A 25414-nucleotide genomic window follows, 5' to 3' on the forward strand; every position below is an offset into this window, starting at 1 on the left:
TGTCTACAGTCAGATGTTCGGTGGCAACCTATGTTTCAATCCTCAGGCGATAAGGAGTTGTCTGAGTTCGAACAGAGTCACCCAGCACATGTTGGTGAATGTTTTTTAACCCGTGCGGACTTCCAAAGTTGTTTAGATTGATATTTATCGTGTCTATAAGAGTAAACTAACGTGGAGTAACTGCAATTTTCGGAGTAGAGCCTGTTAGACCGAGAAAGCGCTTTTTTGTCAGTTTTAATCGACATACTGTCCATTTCTAGAGAAACTGTTTGCTATCGAAAAAAATCACACTTAGAACAATAGAGTCGAGGCAGAGAGACAAGTAAAATCATGGTTACGTCTCAGGGTACAGTGGTTGGTTATATATAATCCGAGTAATCATTGACTCCAACATTTACCGGACTCGGATGTCCAACAGTGTTATCTTGATATCAAACATTTCCAGTTTCTTCTAACGATCGAATTTAATAACAGTAAACAAAACTACATAGATGTACATACGTGCACAATATTCGGCACTCTGGGTTCCGCATTTTAGTGGGGATACGATTTATATACTACGAATGAATGCTTGGATTATTTTAACACCACATGTGCGTGTGACCAGCTGATCTGCAGTTATAACATTTTAACGCGGACCATGTTTCAATGCGCTATGACCACGACCCATGTGTATTTCACTGGTGCTGTGTGTCAGCCTTCGCTTGATTGAAAACAGATAGTTGCATAATGTCGGTTCACTGTGCTTGTATAACGTCTGAACTTTCAGTAATAACTTAATGGACTCCTGTGATTGTTTGAGAGATATATTGTTTCTCTACGTGCGACGTTCTGTGTAGTAGACTAAAATGTTTATAATGAATGTATTGGATCTTTGGCTTTCGAATTATTATCGTAACGAGAATCGAATTTGGGTTGGTTAATATATTATAGCTTCGACTGTCAGAGTGTCAATTGAATGAGCATACATATAATAAATGTCTCAAATACTGGTTTAAACTACTAAAAATGTCTCAAAATAGAGTCACTAGACAAGCATATGATTTGGCTATTTCACTTGATAATAATGATAGGGAATCTTGGGCAACAAAAGTAAAATATCTATTATCTGTGCATGGGTTCGGGGAGGTATGGCTATGACAGGGACCAGGAGACTTTGGTGCATTTTTACGCCTATTTATGACCTGAGCATCTGATATATTTAAGCAAGAGTGATGGGGGGGGGGGTGTCTCTAAGGAAAAGCTGCGGACATATCGAAATATCAAAACTTCATTTCACCCAGAAGTATATTTGTATTGTCTAGAAACTGATAAATTAAAAAAGATTCTTGCTTGTATCAGGTGCTCTAGTCATAGGCTAGAAATAGAACAGGGTAGATTTGTGGGACTGGATGTAGAACAGAGAATATGTAAAATTTGTCAATCCCTTGAAATAGAGGATGAAATCGGCCATTTCGAACTTGATCCGAAAGAAAAAAGACGTGCATCAAGGTCCTATTATGTTTAATGTATGTACCAAATTTGAACAAAATCCGTCCATGCATAACTGAGATCCGGGTCCGGAATGGTGAAAATGTGCGATTTTGATGCATTTTCGGCCTTAAAATGGCCGCTATTCGGCTATCGTTAATCGGATCATGAAAAAAATGCATGTGCATATGTCCCATATAATGTGTGATGTATGAGTGAAGTTTGAACTTAATCGGTCCATGCATGTTCGAGATACAGGTGATCACGGACGCACGGACGGACGGACGGACGGACGCACACAGGGCAAAACATAAGTCCCCGTTACCCTCATGGTCATATACTTATCCAACATTAGAAAATTTTTATTCCATTATGTCAAATAAATCTGACCAAATAATTACAAAACTAGCAATGTTTGTACATAAAGCACACATTCTGAGACAAGAATGTATTAACATAAGGTGACTTTTGACCTCAAGAAAGTATTAGTTATGTATTTATTTTTTCATGTATATTGTGAAATGGGCCGGTGGCCTTTAAGAACTAATAAAGATAAACTGTGAAAAATTAAAGAAGCGTACCTGCGGTTTTACATGTTTTAAACTTGTATTCGAATATATAGGATATAAGACGTACTGGTCATAAATACTCGCATTTAAATGTAGCGTCAAAAATGTTGCTTGCGCATGTTAGTATGGCGTAAGGAGGTGCGCGTCTGCTCTCAGGCGGCAAGGCGTTTGCCGTAGCCGACAGTTCGAATTCTGCGTACCTCGTAATATGCGTGTTATTCATTTACTAAAAAAATGCACTTATAGTCCATTAGTTTTTTTAATGTCCTAGGGAATGTCGCCAAAACAATAATATATTTTTTGAAATAACGTAAACTTTGTTCAAAACAAACACCTTATATCTATATAGTTCATAATTATATAAGTCAGACAAAAAATGGCGATGGAGTTTTTTTTCAGTCATGCTTGTAATGTTACGCAGCAATGAATATTCTGTTGACAGATTGTGCAAATCTAAGTTCCGTCATCCCGACATACAAACAGCGTTATAAAAGTATCCGCCCAGAACAATAGAAAATATAGAAGATATATATAGCATATAACATATTAAAGATTGCGTTGTGCATTTATTGAATTAAAAGCAATACTTCTTTAAATTTGAATTACGCAATACCACAGAGTGACACGATTTCATATTGGTTTGGTGAGCGACTATGGTGTGTACATTGGAGAATTCTAGTTTTTTTGAAAAGATGCAATCATCCATTGAATTTGACAATATCACAAAACATAAAATATTTTCTCATAACATCGCGTAACCATGGCAATATCTGTATAACAATATAACGACGAGACGTCTCAAAGAGATGCAATATTGCGATGCGACTTTTAAAATATCAGTGATCTTTCTGCTATGGCTTTATTCTAAACAATGCTTTTTTATTACATCTGTGGCACACAGAGCCGGTTGCTAAGCCGGTTGCTAGGCATGCCTTTACGTTTTCCTGCGATGGCATGTACTGATATGCTCGGTGGATTGCTTTCCATTATGAGAACTTTACAATAAATTTCTTTTGTACAAAGTAAGATGGTCATTATATGAACGAAAGATAATTTAAATAATAAATAGATAAAATACTATCGCTATCGCAGATTCGTATTGTTTCATCATTTACAAAGTTTGTTTTTTAAAAAAAATAGAAGTGAAACTTAACTCTAGCGGAAAGCTTTCACGTTCACATGATGAAAAACAGCAGACTGCATAGCTGGTAGATATGTGTGTCTGGCATTTCGTAAAATACGCGGCATTCACCGTGTACTAATCTAATTAGAAAGTAGTATTGAATAGGAATTCATATGTTTGTTAGAGAAAACCTACGACTGTCAATGTAGCGAATGACCTGAAGTATATATATACACCAGAATATTGCTTTTCAATTCTGGGAACCATAAATGTTGCTATAATAGCCGGTGTGATTGTCACTAAAAATGTACCACCTGTGTCAAAATTTAGATGAGTATTTAGATATAAAAAATGTAGTTTCAGAAGTTTATTTTTTTGCGTCATTTTTTCTGCTTCGTACTTTAACCCAGTTGTGATATTTACTATGAGATAAGCATCATATGAAATTTCTCCTTGATATCCATTTTGAATTTCAGCAAATAATGTACCTGATTTTATGACTATACTGATTTATACTGATACAGAATTATGTATTTACACATAAGGGAGGACATTGTGGTCACCATTATTAAATTACGTTATAATAACTTTATGAGTTTGAAAAACAAATATAACTGTTTAAACATTTCAATAAATACATGTATGTCTTTTTATATGATTTTGGGAAAAACAATATTTGAACGTAATATTGCTACAAGATCAATATTTTGAGGATGACTTTGGAAGACCTTGTTTTTCTATTTTGTTATACACAACATAGTAGTAATATACGTTGTATTGTTAATTTTCTACGCCATGCGTTTATTGCACGTGGTTATAACAACACATAAGTATAATTATAAACGTCATATTTTGTTTTTAATCAGTTGAATATAAAAGAAAGCATTATTAATTATGTCTTAGTGGTGATTTCAATTTGGATATGTCATGATGACGTTTTGATTTATCAGCTGATTCGGTCCCGTCACACGGGTAATGAATACATCTCCATCACCTGAGAAATTACTATAATATAATAACCATATTAAATTATTTAGTGTCATTGCTTGCGTCAGTTATTGAAACTGACACAAAACCCGCTTGGAGTAATTAACCGTATAACCGGTAATTAACGTTAACCGACACGAGCACAGCCCCGAGTGGATGCCAAATATGTGAACGATGCAGAACACGTCAACCACCTGGAGTTTTTAATGGCCAATCGCGTTCAACAGATTGTGTTGCGACGTGTTTCGAGTGTTGTTTTCATTGTTTGCATAACATTTATACGTTAAATATGTCGCAGGTGAATACCGTAACACGTCATAATCAACTTATGAATATTAAAAAACGTGACAAGATTAGAAAACCGAGGATGAAATGTTCGCTCTTGGACTTGTAGTTGTAAGCTTAGATCACTTGTAACGTTGCGAAAAACGCTAAAACCCTGGATTTTGAAATATAATTGTAAAGAAAAGGAAACCACTTCCAATAAAAGCAGTTTTCCCCCCATGTTTCCATCCTCTTTTATTTCACTAATCAATCAAAAATTGTAATCTAATCTAGAAGAAAAAAATGGCGGTATTATAAATAGATACACCAGAAGGATTTCGATTCTGATATATTTCAGATATATCAAAATATGTTTCACTCTGAGAACCTAGTTATCGGTGTATACGTGCACACATTTATGGGCTTTACTATTGGGCAAACATTTTGATTTTAATTTTCAACAGAATATTTGACTTTTGAAAAAAATATGAAACGTGCATATAAGCCTTTTAAACGAATTACTAGAACGGTAGCGCTAGCGTAGTAGCAAAGCTTACAGTGTCAAATCTAACCACATGATGTTACGCAGAATGCTATACACGGTAATTACTCCAGACAGAGAAGGATATAACGTGAATGAACGGCTTTGCGATATTATCAGTCAGAAAAACAGTATGTTTTCATTTTATGATACGAAAGATAAAAGTCATAATACTGTAGTTTGAAATATGGCACGATGCATTAATATTCAACGTAGCAGCGTTTTAACGGGCTGACACGAGTTTGTTTCCCAGGGCAACAATTAATGCGATTGCATTAAAGACAGACCGTTATAGACTGGTAGTCCCGGCACGGAGTGGCAGCGTGACATTTATAGAAATCATAAGACATAGGAGGTTAAAGGGAATTGTACTAAATAAAACCACATAGCTAATATCACTGATATCGGTAATTATGGCACGGTGTTGACGTAATTACCAGTGCCATGATTTCAAGAACGAGTGACTACCGACACTGTGGTTTGATGAATACACAGTCGCGACGGCCGAGCTACAAAGTTACCAAGAGAATCGTTTGATATCGGTAAGTTATTGTGGTCAGCTCGAAGGTCAATGTCATAATAATAATATCAAGAACTTTCGAGTCAAAACTGTGTCGGACGCAGAGCGATACGTTGTAGGCGTTGATTTGTAATATTTGTTAGTTGTTATTAACCATCTTTTTCTAAGATTTACCGCGCCCTCTAACGACAAAGCGCCCGTGTGACGTCAAGATGACGTAAACGGGTAACGCAATGTCGTTGCAATTGACAACTGTGTTTGGTTGTGTGGTCGATCGTCACTTATATATATGGTGAAATCTCTGATTAACATTATTTTTACCGGAAGAACTACAGATCAAAACAATTTAGAAGACATGAGCGGCCTTCCTTTCATCCGTTTACGTCACGGAAGCTAGAGGGCGCAACTTATTCCATCGCATCGATCCGCTTAACTCGTTTTGTGCATATGTTGCTGTGTCCTTGTAATAATCCCATAGTATATTAAACTAATAATAAAAATACGAGTAGTATAGTATCCTCTCATTATTGAACATCGTTTTACACGATCGCAAAGTAAGAATTATACTGACAATGTCGCTATAGTTGTTCAAATGTAAGTGTGCTTAAGGCGACGAAAATAGGAATAAAATATTTCTCTGATTAAATTATTTGATGTCTTAGATTTAACAGAGATCACGGTTGTTTACCCGGCCCAATTATCATACTATTGTAGCCTCTATGGTACATTAGCGTCGCTGCTTACTAAGCGGTGGCACACTTGGCATAAGTAGATCGATGGGTGATTTCCCTATGGAGCACCATCAATTGGACCCTGTATTCACACATGGGAGAAGGAAATCTCGCATCATGTTTAAAAAACGATTCTCTCTTCCAAGCGTGCATTAGTTCAATTATTGTATGCAATGTTCTGTTTTATAACAGGCAACGCATGATTGCTTCCATCATTTCACTGTCGCGCGCTCACGCATTATTTGTAAGGTTTAGGTCGACTAATCTCTCTACAACTTGCTCAAATCAAAACATTGTCCAATCACCGTGCTCCTTTGCAAAATACATACAGACAGACTAGAGGAAGCAATTTTCCCTTGTCTTAGACAGCTCTAGGCCTAATTTCCGGCACTCGGAGATTAAAATAACCCTCAAACTGACTTGATGCTTATATAATTGTTACTAGAGACGAAATCCTTCGAAGCTATGTGTTAGAAACAATAATGGGATCAAGGATTGGATGATGACGTAGTTACAGCGAATTACATCGCAACCTTTGGAATAAGCACATTTATCAAATGGTTAATTAGCCACTTTTAACAAATAAGTAGTAGTAGTGGTGGTATTACAAGATTAGCTGGATGACATAATCACACGTGTGCAATTCACTATCGTTTTATCGACCAAGAAAATGTCCATTCTCAACCTTTAGTTTAGTTTAGAGAAAACAAAACTTTCAAAACAATTTACAACCCCATGAAGAATAAAACATTGTCTCGGCTCGTCTCCTTCTTTGAATACTGTAGTCTATTTTATTTTCACTTGGAATATATCATTGTTAATATTTTAGCTGAACGAATGAGTCACTAATATTAAAATCTACTGATTTTTTTTTTATAAATAAAATATATATAAACTTCTTACAAAGCAGCAAAAATGTCTTTTTTAGCGAAAATTACAAAATTACACAGCTCAAATCAAATCAAAATCAAATTTTACAGTAGCGCTTACGCACCGTTGACAAATAAATATCTCGTTTAGAACTGGGTGCATTTTTTAAACAGAATCGCCTCGGTGATGGCTCATTTGTCCCTTGGCATAGATTCGATTACCTTGTTCCGTAATGGGTTCTAAATGGAACAACATCCTATTATGTAAATGTTATTCATGGAATAATAGAGTGGAGTTTTCGTTTTAGTTAAATTATCCAAGTTTATATTTAATTTGTTATGCATGTAATTTCCGTTAATGTTTGTTCGTGTAAAGATCAAAGTCACTATATCTAGAGTTAATTCTCTTTAGCTAGTACCGTATTCCCATGGCGACAGGGCCGTGCAACATTTATGCTAATACGTTTGCATCTTGTCCACTTCTTTGAAGTCTGTCGTCATTTAATCGAAAGATCAAAGGTGGAGGTAATTATTTTGAATAGTCAATTAACCACAGTTTACATTATAAACAAATAAAAAAGATAATGAAATATGGGGACTTTATTGAAAATAATGTATTGAATTCGTGAACATCGTGGACATTGCTGATATGTTATCATCGATTGGAATTCGGAGGATCGAAATTCTGCGTGCAATGTGCGTATATAGTGACAGACAGGGCGTTTTATTGACTCGACAATGGAAAACCTTCGTAACAAAGCCAAACATCAAATTAATTAAAACACATGCTTGGAATCACGTAGACCTACAGTTATCGAGAAAATAGTCTGCAATAAATCAACGTACACTGTTTTCCCGAGTATCTCAATAAACATATATTGTAAAAAAAAATACGACATAAAATGCTTTGATGCGATCACGTGATATTTTATATACCGTGACGGGAGAACGAAATCGACAAGATTAAAGCTATGATAAACCTCCCAGAATCGATCAGTTCCGTTTCACAAAGTACTGTTAATTGGAACTCCTCATACCATTACTTATATTGAGTTCTGTGTCCAATTATTATTATTAAGTAATAACACAAATGACTATAGCATTAGTACCTATTCTATAAATAAATTAATTGCCTTGAAGACAAATTATGAAATGAATATTTCAAAGACTACGTGTGGCTAGGTCAACAGAGAAATCTTTACTGGTACTGAAACAGATCTGGAGCTCATTAGCCGAGTACCATGCGCAGTATCTGCCGCATGTACTGCCTTCACAAGTCACTGCACACTAATTGTGTTTCGTGGATAAAGTTGGTATTGAAACGGAACGACAGTATAATGATGAAATGAAATTTTGTTTTATTGGGGGAAGAATGAGCTTGCGGTATTAAGGTACCCGGCACTTCGAATCAATAAATGTCACGGCAAAGCGGAAACACACAGCAACGCTATCATAAACAGCGTGGATCCGTGGGGCTTCTCTCAGATACCATCACGTTTGGGTAACTACTGGGAAGCTGACTTGTCTGGCAAACATAGGTCAAAATTAACGCAAATTAATATAGTGGTTCCCCGTGTGTGCGTAATTTTAAATCTCACTGTAACGCGTTATTGAAAGTTTACATAAACGTGTAAAAATAATTTCATAACTATTCGTAAACTGCCAATCGGTGCTAGTGCGTGCAATTGCGTATTTTTCTAGCCGTGATCGTAGCTTGGCGTTAATTTAACAGTTTTGACAGCGAACACTGTTTGCAGTCCGAGTGGTTGTTGATTGTCAGTATCAATATTGACTAATTCATAAAAGCGCGAAAAGTCATGCTCTTTTGTAAAGATTCCCACACGACGGACAAACATCGACTGCGAAGCTAGTTTTAATGAGCTAATGAAAACGCACATTGGGGCGAAAAAGAAATACACATTAATGTGTACACATAGTCTTTGATGAAAGATTCATGAAATGCAATTCCTCGATCGTTTTTATTTGAAAATAACTTTTCACTGAATCTGTTTACGTTTACAACACAAGCGAAATTGTGTGATCGCCGGAACTACGAGAGTTACAAGAGGCGTGCGCGTAGAGAAAACCAAACCATTGGAAATTATTTCCAGACAGATAATAGATAAGCCTTGACCGCGTACGCGCAGCGCATAAACGATGCCAATAAGCTGAAAGTCACGCAGCCATCTCATTAATTAGTTCACGACTGTACTTGAGTTTAGGTGTGCTTTACAACGCACTGATTGACGGCTTTAAATGCGATGGCTATAACAGCTATATCTCCGCTATAATTAATTACACATGATTGAGACTATAAATAAAATGATAGGTGGTGACAATTTACGATCAATTGTTTGCCATTTAAAAGTTGTTTTCGACTCATTACAAGCCGCATATTTCATTCGTGCCATTTGTGACCGGTCTTGTAATATACACTTCACTCAAATAACTGTGTGTCTGAATTAGATATTGAGAGTTATTTCAATGTTCTGCAACCATTTCTTTGAGATAAGGTGTTAACATTATTATTATTATTATCTTTTACTGTTAGTATTCTGTTGATCTGTCAGTGTAAGTCAGACAGTTCACACGAACTTTATACATGTTCTAAATTAGTAACATCATTTGCTGTTTGTACGGGTCGTTGTCTATTATACGGTGGTAATTTATTCAAGATGGAGGCGTTGGTCAAAGTTCAGCAGAATAGTGTCAAGTGCTGGTGAATTTGATTGCTTGGGTCTCCGAGAATTTAAGTGAACAATAAAACGTCGGGCACACGCGCTCGCGCATCGTCGAACATCCGTTTCTGTTCAAACAATCACAACAAACATCTTTGCCTTGTTAAATTCACACTGAAACTGATGTGTTGTTTGTAGACTTAAAGGGCGGTAGTCGTCGCGCCACGCATGCGCGAGAAAAATGGTTCTCATATAAACAAAGATGGCGACATTAGCTGTTGCGCAGATCAACGAGTGCGAACTGAGACATTACCAAGCTTTAATTGGGTATTGTTTAGGTGATTGGAAGGTATCGAAGGATTCACCGGCGGTAATTATTGCAAGTCGCACCCAGGTCAAACCTCATACTTGTGATTTTCATTAGAAGAGCGCATTGGATTACGGGAAAATCAATGTTTATCAACACAAATTTCGTACATGCGGAGCGCGACGACCACCGCCCTTTAAAAAGTAAATTAACAAACAGTGTAACGCTGTATAACCTATGAAAGATTAGCTCTTTTGACAATTGCAACCAAGAGAAACGGCGATAAGGCGCATAGTGATGTTATCGTTTAAGTTTTGCTGCTTCCGCGTAGCGAGCAGCTGAGAATGATGTTGTACTACTGCGGGGTCACTTACTGCTCGTAACTGTTTTCATATTATCTTAAATAGCCACAACATTTGTCATGTTATTGCACAGATATGATACCATTTCTCTTTGTTAACTTAGCCTGCGATGACGTCATATTACCAGATAGTGAAGTCAAGCTAATTTGCATACTTAATGGTTTGATAAGATTTGATAGAACTCTGATACCAAACGTGGCATATAAGTTGTTATCAAATAAATAGATGCCGTATGTCAGTGCGATTTGCCTTTTCTGTAACAACAAAAAGCGACACTACCCGTCCCATCTGTGCCAATTTCACTTTCTGTGTCAATTGCGATACAAACAAAGCCGTTGCAGACAATGCATTGATGTTACATTTAGAACATTCTCATACAAACGGCACAAACGCTGGAATTTGCAATTTCAATGGTTTTATTTTCGTTACGATCAGTACAAAAACACAGACTCCCCAGCAAGAATTTACGCGTTAGTCATTTGATCGTTTTAAAAATAAAAAAATCAACATTTCCGTTTAACATTTAAAATTGAAGATGACTTGGTTGGTGTTAATTATTACGTATGAAGACATTGTTTCAGTGAGTAACAATATCCGTGGTTAACTTAATTTGAGAGCGCGAATTGCAATAACACGGGGAATTTCTGAAGGCTTTACGTTTTAGCCAGCAGAAACTTCGACAGCGAGGTTGTTTTCACGTGCCTATGTACGCCTTCGACCAGATCGACGACGATTGATTACATCATAGACCTTTTCTGAGGGTTATGATTACACCGACTACTCATCAGACCTTGTTCGGCGAATAGGTTTCACCGTGCCCGTGAACGTGAATATCACTTTCAATCAACTAAATGAAAAAAATGGTCTACCCTGAGCACTGTAAAAAACAAAGACTATATAAGGATGGCAATTTTCAAGGTTCAAGCATATGTTGTGAACACGAAATCAAAACTACAACCTTGGTACATCGCAGCGTGGGTTTAATTTTCCCAAGCAACACGCATCGACTGGACTACAGCGAAATTGGCGCTTCTTATCTCATCGGAGAAATCAAAGTTAAAGCGCGGTGGTCGTCGCGCAGCGCGTGTTCGAATTTCATGTAAATAAACAACGTATTTTACACGTGCTGTATACGTCGCTATGAGTCCCGTATCTAACAGTGGGCGGCGCGACGACTACAGCCCTTAAACAGTTTTTCGTAGCCAACGAATTCACATAATGTTTCCATTTGAACGCCTGCTGAATGTATTTGTAGTAGTTGCGTGGTTACGACAATTTGGATGGAATTATCGCCAAGACAAAATAAAGTCCCATTTATAAGTTGTTTTTTTTTCCTTTTTTTGTTTGTTTTGTTTTTCGCTGACTTCAATCATCTGAATCACGAGCGTACAATTTATACAAAGACAGATGGCAACAAAGTGTATGTTTAAAAGACGTCACTATGACGTCATCCTCACTCATAATTACATTTCAATCACTGAAATAAAAAAAACAAGTTAGATAGGAGTGTTATTTGTCCGACGTGACATTGAATTGCGATACAATCATATTAAACGCGAGTTTGTTCATTATCCTAGGATTTGTCAGATCTTGTACTGTCAAGCTCATTCACGGATGAGTCGATTGCAGCGAGAGTCGAATGATAAGAGAGTGTCGTTCATTCACTCATGGCCTCCAATGCAACGGCTGCTCGTGGTATCTTTTATATTTTATACTTTCAAGGGGAGAAAGTGAAATTGACAAGATAACAGTCCACAATTGTTTATTCGCGTTGGTATGATCTACATCACATGTATACAACCTTGACGAAATAGTTGCGGTGTTCGCATGCATGCATTGTTCGCTCGGCAGTTTCTTTCTTTGAAATCGATCGGGTGATATGATAACGCCGTGAAGGCGTTGTTGATACACGCACTTGGTGGCAATGTAAACATTGGAAATGGGTAATAACTGCAGGAAACGATAAGAAAAATATAGCAGGGGAAAGTTGATAATTGAGTCCTTGGTAATTATTCAATAAACCCAACGTTTTAGGCTTTGGTTCTTCATCAATTGTATCTGACTATATTGTAGCGTTATTTGGCAAAACGTAAGGTTAAAGTGGTCTATGACAGATTGGTGTTTGAATGTGAGAATGAGCCATCGTTCCACTAAAGGTTCTACTCGGTCACCAGTAGTATAGTGGTATTAGCATCTGTATATCCGGGCTCATATCCTACATATGGCTTGACACTAAATAGGGTAAACTCCCTACCCTGGGTGAGTGCGCCGCAGACCCCATCGAAAGGCTGGATTTATTGGGCAAGATTAGTTCACTAAGAATTTTGACTTTGGGGAACCTCCGTTACGATCCGCATGTACTTGTGTTTGACTGGCCCTTCAAGATAGTGCATTAAATTACCAGAATGCCACTATGATAGGAAGATGGCCATGTAGCCTGTCTCGTAGTTTCATACTGGGGTATGGCCTCATTCGAAAAAATCACTCGCACTTGCAAAATGCACATAGAAAGTCAAGAGAAACAAAAGTGACATTCAATCATGCGCGGGACTGTCACCTGGCTCAAACATATAACAAAAATCTATCTTCAGAGAAAAGGTGTATATGACGATGGGAATTCCAATCAGAAAAATGTGTATGCGCTATCGTGTTATTTTAAATTGATTGTAGTAAAACATATACATTGGTACGCCGCCTCACACACATGCTAATGCTGTGGTGAAATTAACTGTCCGTGTTTGTGGCGATCTATCTTGGATCCAACTGTGTAGGAACCGTTACTGTTTATATTAAGGTAGAGATGCAGGTTCGTGGGCACTTGGAAGTGAATTTTTCTTTTTTTTTTTTTTTGCTTTTTATTATCCAAACACTCTTGGCTATAGACTGTTAAAATTTTGTAGAATTGTGAATAGTGGAACATACTCAAAAAACGATTTTAAAATATAGATAACAGGTGCAAACATTCTCTCTTTTGAATGCTTAGCACGATTTAGCAAGGCTGTACATAATAATAAAAAAGAAACATGGTAAAAAAAAGAAATGACGGGATCTCCATATTATACACTATATTTAGCTTTTAACAAAACGTTAATACATTTAAATTTGGAACTGTTACAGCCATTTTAATTATGAGCATTAGCAAACTTCTTACTGAGTGAATTGTTATGCAAATTAGCAATTATCTCAGCTTATTTTTAGTGCACATCCCAGAACTTTAAAAAAGTAGCTCCTAGACGCTTTGACCTTTTGTTTTGAAATTTTCACAAATGATTGACAATGTGTTTATCTTCAAAACGCCGTCTGGGCATTGTTTTTGGTTGAACAGTGTTACAACAATCGTACAGACAACTAGTCTGTGTGTTAATTTATGCATAAACTTGAAGTAGTGAAATTTGGGCTGCTACCCTGCAAAATTGACAACTGGGAGACAGTTTTCAAGACGGCACTTTCTTCATAGTAAACAAATGTACCCGTAAACCAATGTTGACAGGAAACAGAAGCATGGTTTAGGAGCTATTTTTTTTAAATCACCTTTGACCAAAAAAAGCACATGTTTGTGCATATTTCAAACTACAGTGTCAATAAAAAAATACTAACAAAATTTTAAAATTCATACAATAAGCTTTCCGAAAATATATAGTTTTGTGGACAAGGGAGGTCATCTTGGTTTCCTAATTAACTAATTAAAACACATGTCAGGTAAACTGCATCTCTACCTTAAAATTTATATAGCTCACATTTCAAGTGATGTAATATACATCCCCAATTTCAAATCTGCCCATTTCATAGTACATTTCAATATAGCTCTTCTCTAGTATCAATTTTCATCCAGTGACTTCAGAACATTTTGAGCACATACTTGAATCCGAAATTAAGTGGTTGTAACATGTGTTACTTAACATGGGTATGATTTTAACGTGTGTCATCTATGTGGGAGACTTTGTTAACATAAGTGTCATTGTTTCTGTAACGTGTATTGCTTATGTAGTGAGTTGGTTGAAATAGGTCTCGGTAACTTTATCTGGTGGTCCTTATATTACCAGCTTGGCTGAAATGGGTGTCAGTTGATGTAAGAAGTATTGCTTTGGTCCATATATTGTCAAGATTGGTGCAGGTCGGCGTGTAACACATTTTAATTAGGTGGAGGTTTGTTTAAAATAAGGGTCGTTACAAGTGATACTTAAACAAATGACTTAGTTAAAACATAGTCCCTACACAGCTAGGTGTTGAGAGACTGTGTGGTGTTGAGGAACTGTTGTTTAAATGGATGTAATACTTCCTGTTGTATGTGTGTTCGTGTTGCGGTCAAGTCTATCAACTGATACTAAAATAATCGCCGTGTGTCGTCATAACAGACATGTGCCACCATAGTTGCTTAGTATCACCCTGTACAATATTTTCTGAGATTACTTGATTGGATGCTCCATATTCGCACAGTGCTTCAAATTACTCAAACCAACTGTACCACGATAGTAGCCTACGATAGTACATGATGTTACTAACAAAACAAACATTTCCGGCAAGAGTGTTTGAACATTGTACGTCTCGATTATCGATCACGTTCTAATCAATTCTAGGGTGCATTGAACTTGTAGGCCATGTAGCCTACACTAGAGTACATGACCTGCACAACATGACGGCTCGAACGTAGCAATGCGATAGAGATCCGTAATTACCAGCATTTCTATAGAGATTATGTCTGGGCACAGCGGGAAGTGTGTGAACAATTTTAAACAACGTGCCTGCTGCTCGCAATTGTGTTGCACTGTCGGGATGATACCCCATGAAGACGACTTGCTTTTAGTACGAAGCCTGATAACATTGTTTTGAAAAAAACAAAAAGTTAAAATTGAAAAAGACAAGTTGTTGAATTCGTTGGTTTCACAGGATGTAGTATTATATAGTGTTCTACGGGGAATGCACCTGGATATGCGTGAGAGAGATGCACCTAGCAAATATAACATACAACCTTGTCAAAATGTGACTGATACGGACATTTAAACATATGAGTTATGGTTGAGGACCCAACTGAAAACCGTTGTGGAAGTGGACATTCCAAAGTCATTATCAAAAATCTAAGATCATATTTTTAAATGCTGGAAGAAACCACATTTGAGTTTGCATATTCGGAACATTAACATCAATACAATTATCTTTTTCTTTAATTCAAATGAAAAATTTAATATAACATTTCAAGTTTACGAGATAAATGCCTACTCAAAATTAGTAAAATTATTCATAATTGCAGTATTTTATTTTTATTTCAGTTAGGTATTTTTTTCATTCCAAAGTCTGTTTTAAATAATTTGTATATTCGTGATCTGTTTTCGTTATGTTTCCATGTCGAAAACGGAAAGTCTTTTTCGTAGTGTTCTCATAAACAATTCCATTTATGTTTTATTTCAAACATTTCCTCCATACATTGTCATTTTTTGTTTAAACAAATATATGTACGTTTGTTTTTCTTTACCACTGTTTTCACTTTTCCATAAAGATTTTTGTTAATGGCCAATTTTAGGGAAAAAATGACATAACTTATGTATCTTTTCTAAAATCTTTTCAAAGAACAAATTATAATTCAGTTAATTGTTTTTCCCCTGGTTTGTGAGTCTACTATTTAGAATACTGAGGAATGATTTTGATAGACAACTTGACAGTGCAATTGCTTTGTGGGTAGTTGCATCTGATTTCGCAACTGATTTTTGTTTTGGAATTAAGATTGTCGACTTCCAGCAATTAAACAATTTTTGTAAGCTGGACATTAGGACATGTTTGTACTATCTCGTTAGCAACTTCAGCCTCAAATATCGACATTGTATTATTTCTTATATTATGGTTTTATTTGTCACTAAACATTCATCTCTGGACAATACATTCGCTGCGACATTTTAATCTTAAGCTGTGTGAGGTAGCCATAGCATTAATACCCAGAAATATGTACTTTATACTGATTTTTGTTTTGGAATTAAGATTGTCGACTTCCAGTTTTCACTTTTTAAAATGTAAATGCTACATTTTTTTGCAAGCTGGACATGTAATATGTCATTAGTTTGTAATATCTCGTTAGCCATTGCATTAATAGCTAGAAATATGTACTTTAACATATACTACATGGCTGTAAGTCCAAAACCCAACATGGGTTCTGTTCATTTCAAGGCAGTTCGCTTAGAAACCCAAAGAGTACATTAGAAATTACCTTCAGTGTCCCCCATACTACCAGCAACATACAGACAAGTATGGAATACATAGTGTTTACAGAACGGCAGGGGAACCCATAAATAGAAGCATTATAATTGCGAACAGAACAAAGCACCATACACAAGTCCACAAATAAATAAATAAATATTTTATGAATTCAATATACAAGGCCCAAAGCTATGCAATCATACCAGCAAATTAGCCTAAATTTTAGTAGAATCAAAGGAAGCTTATAAAAACTCCTTTTGTGCGTGAGGCATGAAATAGATAATGGAAAAGTTTAAAATAAATTACAATTGTATGAACAAGAGACATGTCGTTTGATCTAGTATTACAGTTTGAGAGAGATACGTCGCTGTTGCATTGTTATTGACTATAATTGCTGAAAACTGTGAAGCAGCTGGTCTGAAAGTTCCAGTGATGTTGTTGAAAAGGTAGAGCTATGAAGAAGTTGTGGTTCTGACTGCTGTGTGGTTAGTGTCAACATATAATGGAGATTCGTTGATGATGGGGAATTGTGTTGGCCTTGCATGCTATTTTAAATAAAATTGAGGCAGCCAGTGTGTTAGTACTCAGAACCGTGCTCATCCTCGAAAGGTTGTTTCGGGCTGCGACCTCACATCATCTCCCAATACAAAGAGGATGTCCAATGTGATATCGGATTTATTGGAATCGATGAGTGAAGTGATTTTCGTATGTTTCGAGCTTTTGGCATTAAACGTATCACTGTACGAGTTTAATGAATCCTGTGAGGGTTGTGAATTGGAGATCATGTTAACTTGTTATCCATTTTGCAGCTTTTTGTCGCCATAAATACGTCATCGGAAACGTAACCACTATAAGCGCGTTCCGTACGTCGTTTGCAAACATGAAAACCCTTTCTTGAAACAGTTTATAGCCACAGCTACACGAATTTGCTGATTTTCACCGGGAAGTCAATCTATTTACGCTTTTAGAGACACAGTGGTGACATTTTTTCGAACTTTTGTAAGTAATTCTATAAGCAGTTTTTGCACATTCTATGAGAAGCCTGTGATTGGTAACTGGGGAAACGAATCACGTGCGCTAAGCTAAGGTTGGCAGAATCAGAAAAGGCAAATTTTATATTATGGGATTTTAACACCAAAACGCAGATCTTAAATCACCGGTATATGGCATTAATATTCGGCATATTTCAAACAAGTATTTGCAAATTGACGCATGATTAGACATCTTTGTAGATGACGTCAAAATTTCGATCTTCGTCGACAATCAGATAGCCCATTGGATATCGATGCTGGAGGATATTAAACATGGGCTGCATCACATGGATCAGACATGATGCATGAAATAAATTCTGTCTCCCAAACCTAGTACCACGTATTTGATGGTGTAGGTGAAAAGTACTTTTTATAATGATTTTTTTTACGAGAACATTCATCGAGGGGTTAGCCTTCCTGATGTAAGGCGAAGACGCTAACCATTGTGCTGCCGCGGAGCCCAAATAGAGATGAGTGAACATGCCGGGGGTAGTATATTTCATGATATATAGTCGTCACTGGAGTTCATCCATGTCATTTGGAGAATGCGTAATCACTCGGTGAGGCGAGGTGAATTGAAAAATAACGTCGAACAATTAGGATGGTCGCATACTAAGTTGTTGCGACATATTGTGATGTTTACATTACATTGTCGTTTGGTCTGCGATTTTTGTGTCCAGCTATCACTCAGCATGACTGCATCAACAATAGGCTGTGTTGTCTGAATATTTCAGATGCACATACATGTAATATAAAACGTTTTCAAGTTCGATTGGTGATTTGTACTGACACGGCAACTAATTCTGACCTGTTAGGTGCCATGTTAATGTGTTTGTATGTGTGGCTGTATGACACATCTGACAGTTCACTGCGCTGTTATAAAGTCTCACGGCAAGTAGTTTCAAAAGTTATTGGTCTTCGCAGACAGTGGTTCCCGCGATCACTGGATCCAGAACTAACCTGGTTTAATGGCATATTATCTGAAGATCAATGTATCGATTTCCACGCATCACGTTGCACAGAATCGATGTTAACCGCATAGTCACGTATATACACGTACAGCTAAACACCGCTAAACTCGCCCAAAGGCGCGAAACAAGCGACATTAGTGTACAACCAAATTTTCACATCGCATACATATGATTGTCGTGGTGATGGAGTGGTTGCCAAAACATGTCTGCAACAAATAGTTTCGTGTAGCTGGGGTAAAGTGAGGTGTCGATCTAATTAAACTAACAGTTTCTACTCATGTTTGCGCTCAGCTCGATTCAAAGTATCTGTCACTCGCATGTACATGTATAGCTGCCGGTCCAATGAAACTGCAGACTGAAACTGCGGTGTAGCGAACTGCAAAAATCTTGTACTATGTGTGGTTTATTATGGACACGGTAATTCTGGTTGTTATTTATACGCTCGCATTACTTCCCTCCGGCGAAACTCCCCTCGTCCACGATGTACATATCCAGTTCAGCGTAACCAAATCACGTATGCGAAGGCAACTTATGCGATCCCGTGATGCATTGCAATATTCCACTCACATTCAGTGCCTTACACGTGCAGTGTCAGCCCGCAAATAAATTAGTGTGCATTCCGCCGGATGCCAGTGATTTCCAAGTAGAATACTGCGATATTCACCAAAATATACAATTATAATTATTAAATACAACACATATGAAAGAGGTCATCCCAAGGCATGGACATACCTATTATCAAAATAGTACAATTGTCTATTTTTCGAACGTTGACCGGACAATCACATATACAAGATCATCCACTATATTTGATTTGTTCTTCGGACAATGTCTAAATATTGTACCTAATTGCCTCCAACGCAATCCGTTCAAAAAATGCAATACTAATTTTACCGTGTTTTAGGTACTACTTGCATTACATCATTAACTATAGTCATGTGACCGTACGTGCACTTTATCATAACTTGACATTTTTCCAGTTTTCTCCGAAGAAGTTTTCAAATCAAGACTACTTTAATCATGTATATCGTCAAGCCAGGCTGCCTGATGTTTTTCTCTTGGTCTTGCACCTTCAACTTTGCATTGGATTAAGGTCTTTGCAAGTCCACAAATACTTCCTTCTCATTGTGTTCTCTGGTTCTTCTTGGATGATTCTTTTACTTTAGTCTACACAAACTCTCCTTCAACCTCAACCTTCAACTCAAGCAACCTTCCCAATGATTTATTCTTAAAAGGTGCAAGCATCTTTTCCATTTTCTTACTTACTGTCCAACTCTCACAACCGTAGAACAAGACAGAGTTAATCAGAGCTACCCATTACATGAGCATATTTGTCCTTAGCCTTCCAATGTAGATCCAAGGAATTTAAAGCGGGTAACTTAACATAGAATATACAGATTAAAGTCTTCCCAAAATGAAAAAGATGGAAATCTTAGAATATCGCCAAGTTAATTAAAGTAAAGTGTGAACGTGACTAGAAAGCTTTTATAACCGTGAATTATGTCCACGTTCGGTCATCTTGTACGACCATTAACTTCCATCATTAGAAACAATCGACTCCGACTAGACAGCTACGCCCTGGTTCTTACAGTCTACACTACACAGTGTTGGTTAAATGTCGACTCGTCAGCGTTGTACGTCAAGCAGAGGTTAAGGGTCAAATAAGATATAGATCTACTGTAGATGTACAATAGCCACGTGTTGTATAGCGACAGACTCATACATACATGTACAGTGGCATCTATATGGCGTGACATTTTATGTAACAAGGTGCTTCTATTTTAAGTTCGAAGTTCTTTTAATTAGCTGATTCGTGATGCTATTTTTTTTTTTTTTTTTTTTTTTTGAAAGATAACATCATTATGACGTCGGTGACTTGGGTTCAGATCTCTCCAATTATCGGCGTCTCGGGCCGACTATGTGAACAACTGACACATAGCACGTACAAATAAATGATCTTAGTACCTCAAAGTGTGCGGTTCACGTGTGTCTACGCGTCGAACTTACGCCTTACGAAAACAATGACATGAAATGAACACGATACATCATATCGTATGGCTTGCTAGGCTGCCATGTTCTGCGGTAATAGACCTCTTTTACAACACTGGCGATTTATTGCATTCGACTATATATTTTCAGTTGCGTTGTTATTGCTCTATCCCCTCTTCCGCACTTATACCACACCCATGGCTTGACTTTATTAGCTGGCGAGGTAGAAATGTACTCACGGATTCACCAGCTGACTTACTTGACAGAGCGATCAGTTGACTGCACAGAATGTGCTAAGAATGTAATACTTCTAACGTAAACACAATATCGGTTACCATGTAATAGTATCACTATTATTGTGGGCAGTTGAAATCACTTTAGGTAGTTTGTCAATATACTTCGTATCGTATCACTTTCGACACGACTTTCAACTTTTAAACCACGAACCTGACTTTTCTTTTCCATAATATATTAACTTGTTTTACGTTGCTGGCACATTAATGTGACGAATGTTAGAAATGTACCGAATTTTGGGCGATGCTGAGTTGAATTAATAAAAGTGAATTTGAATTTTAATTAGATCTGTTCAGATAGAATCTTTAGGAATGCTGAGCTTGCGTGACGTAAATTCCACTCTCAGTCAATACTAGGTTTGAGGGTGTATCGTCTGTAATTATAATATTCACTGAATTCGTCGTGAGATGTACTAGTGCGTGATAATTTGCCGAGAGGTAGACAAGACACGCGTGTTCTAAAGTTGTTCGTTCCTCACCTCCTAGTCCTAAACTCATACGGTCTGTTTGTGTACAAAGCATAGAGCGTGTTTTCTGTGAACCCAATTGTGTTTCCGAGGTCAAATGTCATCATAGCGTGCAAACGGTTTACACTACTAGGGTGGCATTCGCTCTCGTTATCCCGGGGGTGATGATTTGTAATGAGCGTGTAATTTCGCGCGGGATTACGTCCAAATTTCGTTCTGTCGCATTGTTCTCTTGTGGATGTGTCGCTCAATCTAAACAAGCATGGGAGTATCTGTTCAAAATGCCAGTCGCAGACCGATTCAGCCCCATCGCCCGTGTGTGTTTTCGCATTCTCCATTCTAGTTCTACCATCGACCACATTTATGACTAAATACCGCAAATGGCTACCAAACCTCCTAGTTCATTCCATATTGCATATATCTATAGCATTAAACAGGCAGAATGTCGGCGTGTATGATACAAAAACAGATCTGCGGCTGCGCATGCTATGTTCTTCGATTACGTCAATAACGCTCGAGGCTCGTTTGAAATTCGAGCGTGATGTTGCGCAACGTCAACGGCCCATACTCACCCGAATTTGTACGAAGCGACTACACATTTTCGGGAGTTTTCGGTACTATAAACCGAAACTGCAATATCAAATGGATTCTTGGGGGATTATCTTTAGTTGTTTTATGACAGGGACGATAAAATGGCGGTTAATTATAACATATTTTGGTCAAAAATAACCACGTGACACAAAACCATGAAAATGTTCATTCATGATACAAAACAAATCTGGAGTCTATGAAAGACATTTCAGTCGTATGTTGGCAAAAGTTTCCTATTGAAACTCTTCCAAAAACTGTAGATTTCGTTACTTTCTAGGTAATTATTTTCCCATGGGTGTGAGAATTAATGATGAAAATATTTGCATAATTTATGCATATAAGAAAGTATTCAGACTGTCGGAGATTTAATAATTTGAAAATGTATCTGTTGACCAGAATAAAAACATATTGGCTAAAAATGAAAAGCAGATGTATCTTGCTCTGAAATAAACACTGCCTGACGACAACAAAACAACAGTCAGCCAGTGAGTGGTCATCGGCGATGACAGCACGGCTACTACTAACAGAAAGCTGGGTTTGTGATCGAAGTAATTAATTCAATTGATCAAAGTCATCGATCAAACGCAATATGGCATCAGCACATGTCGTTTATCAGTTAATTTGGCTTATATGCAAGAACACTGGATTTTTTTATTTATGATATATAATACTATATTACAATGTATTTTTAAGATAAATTAGTCTCGTACTAACATTTTTAAAATGTGAAAACAGTGGTTTGTCTGTGTAATTAATTTCACAGTTTTATCACATGAAGAATAGAATTGAAACCGGTTCAACCACTCTGGTGCTCACAATGCTGGAAACAGCTGGCTATACATGTGTGGCACATACAAAAATGGTTGGTTATTCTGTTAACACAAAACAATAACTCAGTGTGAAATTCCTTGCATAAAGTTGTTTTCAAACTACAAATGCTACAATTGTTGTTGTACACTGTACTATATACGAGTTATAGACCACAGCACACAGTATATTCGGGATTATAGGTCACAGTACAGTAGACTATATATATATATATATATATATATATATATATGTGTGTGTGTGTGTGTGTGTATGAAGGGAAGGGTTATATAGGAACAATTTAGAATATATTGCTGTAAAAAGGAACGATATTATCGCAAACCTGTACTGCGACTTATTTACATCGCCGAATACATGTACCGTTTAGCTTGACAGCTTCATCTTTGATGTCTGACTGCGCGGATGACGTACACCGCACTATGCAAATTTACATACGTTCGAGTTATAAATTATTTATACATTTTACATCACTGTTATTTTTTTACATTCTGTTTCGATGATAAAAATTATCAGACATCAGACTAATTTTGAAAATAGTATATGTCAATTTTGGCGCAAATTGGGTAATATGCCGTGCAAAGGAGCGTAGTACCTTGTAGCTTATTCATTTTGTAAATGTTCAGATAACTATCACATTGCATTATTAATTTCTTATAAATTGTGAATAAAAGTGTAATTCATGCCAAAAATCTGAATAATCAATTTTTGATTTATTGTTGTGTCGAAAAGACGGCCAATACAAACTACTAGTAATCCCGAACCCAATCTTATTTTCGTGAAAAGGTAGTTTAAATGACGTCATTCAATTATCTCAAAATCGGATGCAAATTGTTCAGGCTACTTTATGATCGATGGTTGTTTACCAAAAATGCTGCTTCTTTGGTAAAAGTCACGAATCGCGACAATAAAGAACATTTGTGAAAAGCTGGCATGCCCAGCTGTCGGAATTCATACAGCATGACATGCCTTACTTGTCATCTTCACCATTTTCGAACCCGTTCAAAAGAGCGTTAAAAAGGTGACTTGTTTACTAGTATGTCGCGGTCAAGAAATATTTCAAAATTGTCAATGTTTTAGTTGGTTTCATTGTTGCGTAGAGTATGACGGACTCATGGCAATGAACAAAATAATACTAATAACACGTTATATTTTTAGACACATTGAGACATAAATTTTGTAAGTGATATATATGCGTTGTGTCAAACACACACACATACGAGTAGCACCATGCTACCGTTACAAAGGTCCGACAAACGTTTAAATGCTTTTGTTTGAATACTAGTAAATTATATGCATGGTGTGTGCTTGTCTATCAGTAATTTTAAATACCGGAAACAGCCCGTATTACAGTGAGCACTGAGAGCTGAGTTCGTACCCACTGTGACAGCCTAATCCACGCCGTTATATTATGTACATATTTACCAGACTTTTGTTATGGTGCATATTAATCTGATGTTAATCTCATCAATAATACGATCCTTCAAATTCCAAGCAAAATATCATAACGTCATCTCGATCACAGTCACTTTACTAGGAGTGTCTCGATTGAAGAAGTACGAATATAAGTTCAAAATCAATAGCCAATGTGCGACTCGCGTTCCAGACGAAAAATCGTCATACTTACTGAGCCCGCTACCATGGTAACTGTCGCCAGATTTCACCTGCGAACTGTTCATGACTCGTCATAAGGTATTGTATTTATTTGTTATATTTATTTTCATTATTTATTGGTAAACCATATTAACCCATTCATTCGTAAACAATGCATTATTCATTGGAGGTGAAAGCGTCGCCATGTCGATGTCACCGCTTCCAATCTGGATTTGTGGATGACACGCGGAATGTGATGAAAGCATATGTCTGCGATTAATCCATAAAGGCGTAAAATTAAATCAATTCTATCCATTGACTCTGATAGTAAACTCCCTTTCCCCGCCTTTTTAAAACTGAAATTTCAGCTATTTCTGCTACTAAATGCGATATTAACACCTCTCGATCAATGCGGTTATTTCCATACGTCAGACGACACTTTGGTGTACGACTCTCTTGGCGGATTGATACATTCCGGGGCATTTGACAAGTCTTAATAGGGTTACACGGTCAAACTAAAACGATACGCACTAATATATAGAAATATATACGATGATTTATAAATGCTGTTGCACAAATAGGGGACCACGTCACGCTAGAAACACCGTGCAGCATTAGCGGGAGTTGACATATAGCGTGACATCTCATGTGATGTCAGTTCGAGATATACACTATTTAAAACTGCCTTTATTGCTTCTATCGATTTCCACAAGGACGTCAAGTACGTGGGATTTTGAATTGACTGACATGCTATGCCACAGAGATCATATCGCTTGACCTTCTCTTTGTAATTTGTTTTAAATGGAGTTGGAGTTAAATGCACAATACCAAGTTTCGCTCTTTCAGTCATGCGTTTCGAACCATGTTAAAGCCCGTTGGCCGTCGCGCAGCGCGTGTTCGAATTTCACGTAAATAAACAATGTATTTTACACGCGTTGTATACGTCGCTATGAGTCCCATATCGAACAGGACGCGGCACGATGACTGCCGCCCTTCAATAAACGTAAACTATAGAGCACCTTGCCCATGATAACTAGTGAACTATAA

Source organism: Saccoglossus kowalevskii, chromosome 15 (genome assembly GCF_978046115.1).
Source record: "Saccoglossus kowalevskii chromosome 15, keSacKowa6.1, whole genome shotgun sequence".
Taxonomy (NCBI): domain Eukaryota; kingdom Metazoa; phylum Hemichordata; class Enteropneusta; family Harrimaniidae; genus Saccoglossus; species Saccoglossus kowalevskii.